This window comes from Montipora foliosa, chromosome 1, assembly GCF_036669935.1.
Source record: "Montipora foliosa isolate CH-2021 chromosome 1, ASM3666993v2, whole genome shotgun sequence".
In the NCBI taxonomy this organism is placed as follows: domain Eukaryota; kingdom Metazoa; phylum Cnidaria; class Anthozoa; order Scleractinia; family Acroporidae; genus Montipora; species Montipora foliosa.
In genome coordinates this window covers 17,130,494-17,136,493 of record NC_090869.1, presented here as the reverse complement: position 1 = coordinate 17,136,493, position 6,000 = coordinate 17,130,494, and the positions used below count along the sequence as shown (strand labels likewise).

The window sequence follows — 6,000 nt, the reverse complement described above, 5'->3', positions numbered from 1 at the left end:
CTTTACTTAAGTGACCCTGCAAAGTTTCAGCGTATTAGGTGTTATATCAGCTGAGGAAATGTAAGTTGAAATTTGACAAATTTACCGGACGTTTGTACGACTGGGGTTATAGGCCAAACCCCGATCACACAAACGTCTGTACTTTTTACATTTTTCAACTTACATTTTCTCAACTGATATTACACCTGATATGCTGAAACTTTGCAGAGCTACTAAATTTAAGGTGCTCTCTCTATTTCTGATATCAGTTTAATTTTAACTTATTTGATTTTTCGACCGCCATTTTGGAGAATGGTCTATTTGCTCCTTTCGCGCGGGCATGTTTTCCCGCGCGTCTCTTCTCGCGCTCGAAAACAGAGGGACTGCTTGTAGTCTTCCCAAATAACTATCCTTTTGCTTCATTGAAATCAAAGGCCAAGACGCAGAGTATGGAGAAGTGTCTTTAGATACTTTTTCTGAAAACAGCGCTTGCCGATAGACTCAAGGAACGTTCGGGTAAAATCCGACCGAAGTAAATGAATAAGCCAACGTCTTCGTGTTCACGAGTAAATTGCTCTAACAACTAAGTCTTTCTTCAGGAAAATTCTGCAAATGTAACCCAGTATAAAAAATATACTAGTTTGATTCCTCTTAAAGAGTTGCCTGAGTTAATCTTTCCCAGGTCTTTCAGCTTGTATCGTAGAGGTGTTCTTGGTTTCAAATTCCGGCTGGACCAACAAAAAAAACAATAATAACTGAAAACAAGAATTGTTTGAATTTCTGGTTTTCCTGAATATGGATTTAAAGCACTTTGACAGGGATTCAAGTCCCAGGCCTAGTGGCCTACCGGGGTGCTCTTCTACCTAGGAGAGATGCCGCTCTCCTCCTTGAAAGTACATTACAATCAAAAGAGAACCATGCTTCAGAACAGGGTACTTAAATTTAGGCAAACAGTACCCGATTTCAATCAGACTGATTTAATTAAACCAGTGCTTTCAAATGCACTTTGTAATTGACATGAACAAAATATTTCGGACCGAGTTGCACGCAAGCCTTAAAACGTGACTATTGATGATACACTAATATTCAGGGAATTAAATCGGGTGTATGTATTAAGACTTTACAGGAAGGTGGGGCAACTTGTGTAAACTGGAGCGTGCTCCATGTGAAGGTAGCAAAATTCTCGAACCTTCACGACGAAGTAACTGCTACAATCTGCTTATTGACTTGGATGAAAAAAAAAACAGAAAATAAAGGAAAAGGAAAGACTTTTTAAAACAGGTAGTCACCTCAGAGAACGGCAAATATCTCACAATATTAAAGCGAGTAATTTTGAGGGTAATCTTAACATATGATAACATATTAACAACACTTAATATGCAAAGAAGCAGAAAATCTACTTGAAAAACGTGAACTACTCCGACCGAAAGCCACGAGAAGTGTGAGCACCGATTTTAATCAAGAAACGGAACACATATCCCGAATAATTAAAGAAATTTTGACTTTAATAACTATCTAATTAATATACACACAGGGCGCGGTTTACAACACTGATGCCCCAAAATAATTTCCGTCAACATGGTAGTAGAGGTTGTCAGTGATTTCCCTTTAGCGGCAGTAAGATCTTGCAAGAGGATTCTGGTATATATTGTCAAAAAGTCGCGCAAGACCTCAAATATCACTCCATATACTAAAAATTAAGTTATTTCGATTTACGAGTATTACTAATGGAGTCAGCATAAAGTCGGAAGGGTATACTAAAGGAGACGAAAAGTGCCTTAGATAAATGTTTAGAACTGCAAAAGTGGTGGTAGAATATGAGTTACTGTGTGTTTCGTTTTTTGTCGATGTTTTATAAGGTGGAGTATGACGAGGGCTTTGACCACCCACCAAGAAATCAAATAAGTGGCACTTAAAACTCCTACCCCTTCCCCGCCTTCTCTTTGCCTTTGTTTCGCTATCATGGAGTTGTCCAATCCAACAGCAATTTTCAACTGGCATCACGGAAAGGAATGAAGTAACATGTAGCGCCACGCATATCCTCTTAAATGACAAGAGCAACGCTAATTGGCATTGCTGGTTTTGAAAATTGGCTGCAAACTGAAAGCAACATCATGCTAGCCGGCATTTCCGCCTTTGTAGCATGATTCTCTCAATTCAATGAAAACAAGGCTTCTAGCCTCTTCTTTCAATATTATTTTCGGCAAGAGCCAGAATTTGGATGCAAACGTAAACTGTGCACACGAGTTATTTAACTGTCGAGACGAGCTTCTCAAACGACTTCAGTTTGTTGAAGTGGGACCAAAGATACATGAAATGGCCTACTTTATACGCAAACTTTTACAAGCTGAATAATTAAATAAGTATTACCAAATCCCATAACCAAAACGTTGCAGTCAAAATACTCACACTTCCTGCCGGTCGGCAACCCGAACATCTCCTTAGCCAATATAATAGGTCAAGATGAATTTCATATCACTGTACAATAGCTTTTGTTGACGTTCTTTGCCAAAGAACATGAACTTGTATTGTGTTAAGAAGAAGTCGGGTTCTTGTTGCCGTCGGAAAGATTCAATCGACCAACACCGTGCTTTAAGCGCGATTCAATGTTGAGATTTTAACTAAACGGAAGTATGGTACATGATGCGAAAAAACGTTACTGAAAACCACAACCTCCAAAATTCCTGCTGAGAGATCACTGCGGAAAGATGGCCATTTTGGCATTCGGTCTAGTTTCTAGCTAATACATTACTTTGTGCCTCATTCCAAAACTTAATCAACAGCGTCGCACTCCTTCACCCCACCAAATCATCTAAAATCTCTCCAAGAACCTAAAATGGTACAAAGTCGTTCATGATGGTGACTAAGCTTCCGTTGTTTGTCGGGCACCGAAGGCGAACAATAAACGGCAAGCGGTCGCTCGTCTTTAAAAAAGTAAAAGTAAAAGTAAAAGTAAAAGTTTCTCTCCTGTTTTTTTCTTTTCCCCGATCAATAGCTAAGGATCTTTGAAAAATGACAAGTAATAATCGAAAAATTACAATAACCTAGAATAGTTTCTAGCAAAGAGCTGCCCCCGAAAAGTAGATCCGTCCTTAATGAGGCATGAAGTAAACAACGCCCCCAGAGGTTCATATGGGATTGAAATCTGGCACTTCACATTACACTCTATTCAGTTAACGCCCCAGAGGAGGTTGGACAGCTGTCACGTGATAAATTTCGACCAATGAGCAGCGTTCATACAGATCTTCATGTCGGACGAAAAGTTCCATGGAGAAACTCAGAAGCCCTCCGTTAATTCGGCATTTTTTCGCTTTGGTTTGTTGATAATTTACCATAAATGCGCCAGATTAAACATATTGGAGTTGTTTTTCATTGCTATGAAGGCAATTTAAAGGTAAGACGAATTTTAATCGTACAATTTTATAATATTTTGTTAAGTCCCACATTGCATTGTTTTGTTGACACGCTTCGAGTGTGCCCTTTTTAGAAATCGATTTCTCGCTTTGTGTTCACTTTAGAGTCTTCAATTATGCAACACTATATAGCATAACAAATGGGTTTTCTATTTTATAGGTCGCCCCCCCTTGCCCCCGCGACGGATTTTGAGTTATTGTTGTCGAAATACAGCAACACGGATTGCAAGATTTGTTGTGTTCGCATGACATAATGGCGCGGAATGTTACCTCTTTTCGAAGAGTACACGGGGAAAATGTGGCCAGATAAGATCTATCTTTCATGTTTTGCTGAGCTAAATGCTGCTGAAAATGTATGGAAGCTCAAGGAGGCAGCACATATCATCTGATGATACGCAAGGGAAGCTCCCAAAACAAGCACCAAGAGTCAGTTCAAACTCGAGGAAAACCCTGTTTCACTCTAAAACCGGAGAACCATTGTTGTGTATGAAGTATTCTTGTTGATCAGTCAATTGTCCCCACAAGAGATAAGACAGAGTGGTTCATGATAGAAAAACTTTTCGATTATTTAAGGTTTTTCTTCTTCTTTTAAGATTCAGAACTCGCTCATCCAATTCAAATTATTTTAAAATTTGTGATATGGTGCCAAATTACAACATTACTGCTGATGTGGGTTCAAAAAGGCTCTAAACAGTATTGACACTTTAAATCGACTTGATTAGTTGATGGGTTATAATTATTACAACAATACTGTATCATGCTTCCTTACATACGTGAAACACCAAAATTATATTTGTGCTGCCATTATTGTGATAGCATGAAGGAATCAATTGCTTATATTTTATCTTCAGGTACTTATAACTGAAAAAAAACAAACTTAGCAAACTCAATTTTTATTGTTATAAAGTAATGAGCAAATTACCTAAACAGAAACGTTCATCCTATGCTATAACATCACTATCGTTTCATATACAGTAATAACATAATGCTGCAGTCCGTGGTTTCCAAGAATGTGCCATTTATGGCTGTAACTGCTACAGCAACAAGAAAAATAAAAGACAATCATAATCTCTTTTGATCCTTTAAATTTTCAATCAAAGTGGAGACCATAAGTATTGAAGCTTCTTTAGGGAACTATTATGCACCTATCAATGTTAAGCGGCTTAACATTGATAGGTACATTATTAGTACACAGCTTCATTGAATTGAGCTGCTGAACCAGATGTTACAGATGATCAAAATATATTGGTCAGTGCAAATAAAGTTTTCTTTACTGGTTTTGAATTATCTTAACTCAACCTGTGCGTGATACAAGTGACAGTGTTTCAGGAAATTCCTGCCCATAATTTGTTTTCCAGAGTTCTGAGAGCAGACAACATGCTCTCAATTTTGGGACAATATTTCTTTTTGCAAATCTTTCCCAAAAATCTTGCAAAATTAATACTCCAAACATCGGTACTGCTATAAGTTCTTGCAGAGGAAAACCTGCATGTTTATCTTTCCATAGTCCACTTATGCATGTTATTAAGGGCTTCTCAGTTGCAATGGCATCAAGCACACTTTCCAATGAGGTACATCAGATGGGGGGAGGAAGGAGTGAAAACGAGAGACCTCAGACTGAGTGCAGTAACACAGTGCTTTATTCCATAACTGTCAACTGAGCTGCATTTTGTTTTTCAGGAGATTCAACTTGTCTTTGCCTAATATGTAGCCCTAACAACACACGATATTGTTTTGCTACCGTGTATCATTTTAGTGCCACGGTAGATGTCTTACGTAAATAGCCCCCCTGAAAAGACATGTGGTTACTAGTATAATACTAAACCCAGAAAGATTGAAGAAAATAAAAGAGAATGGAGAAACATTGATTTGAGGCTGACATGTTGACCATTTTCAAGTTCCTTGAAATTTCTATATCACCAAATGCCTGATACCTTTCCAAGACAAAATCTCATTGCAGTTAATCCCTGTCCGGCAGGGTTAGTATTTGAATGGGTGAGCTCAAAATATTCGACTTTCCGTGAGAAAAAAAGGACTAAAAGTTCTATTTTAATGCTCTAAAAATGCAAACCAAGCAAGGTGCAGATTTTGTTAGCCTCCCTTATGGATAACAAAAAATAAATAAATATTGAATGATATACAGTTTTTACACTCTTATAACCTGATGACGTAGTGTGTAGTGCACTGTAAGTGCACTACACACTACGTCTACCACGGAAAGTTAAGTTTCTATGAGACTCAGCAAAGTATTTTAATGTACATGTACAATAAAAAAAATTGTTCATAGATTTTATACTTATGAATAGTTGATACCAGTAAATTAAACAAAATCAACAGTATTGTTACAGATACAAATAGCGAGTAGTTGTAAGACAATCTCAAGCAATTCTTAATATTATTTCACCGAGCACTGTGGCACCTTGTCATAACATACTTTCCCACTTTTCCTTTCTTAGTATTGAAATTAAAGGGTTATATCCAATTTTTGCACACAAAAAACCATGATGTGGTGGACAGTTACCTGTATGTCAACAATTTCTCATTTTCAATTACTGTATGCAATAAACCTGTGAATTCTCTGGCAATGTAACAATGAAACCATCCATTA

At 37.6% G+C, this 6,000-nt stretch overlaps 1 long non-coding RNA gene across 1 annotated transcript; it reads left to right on the top strand.

The window, feature by feature from the left end:
• Positions 1 to 3,195: 3,195 nt before the first annotated feature.
• Positions 3,196 to 4,669, top strand: LOC137991433 (uncharacterized). Its single transcript, XR_011121617.1, has 2 exons — positions 3,196 to 3,373; positions 3,553 to 4,669. It is a non-coding gene; the product is annotated as an uncharacterized lncRNA (long non-coding RNA).
• Positions 4,670 to 6,000: the final 1,331 nt, after the last annotated feature.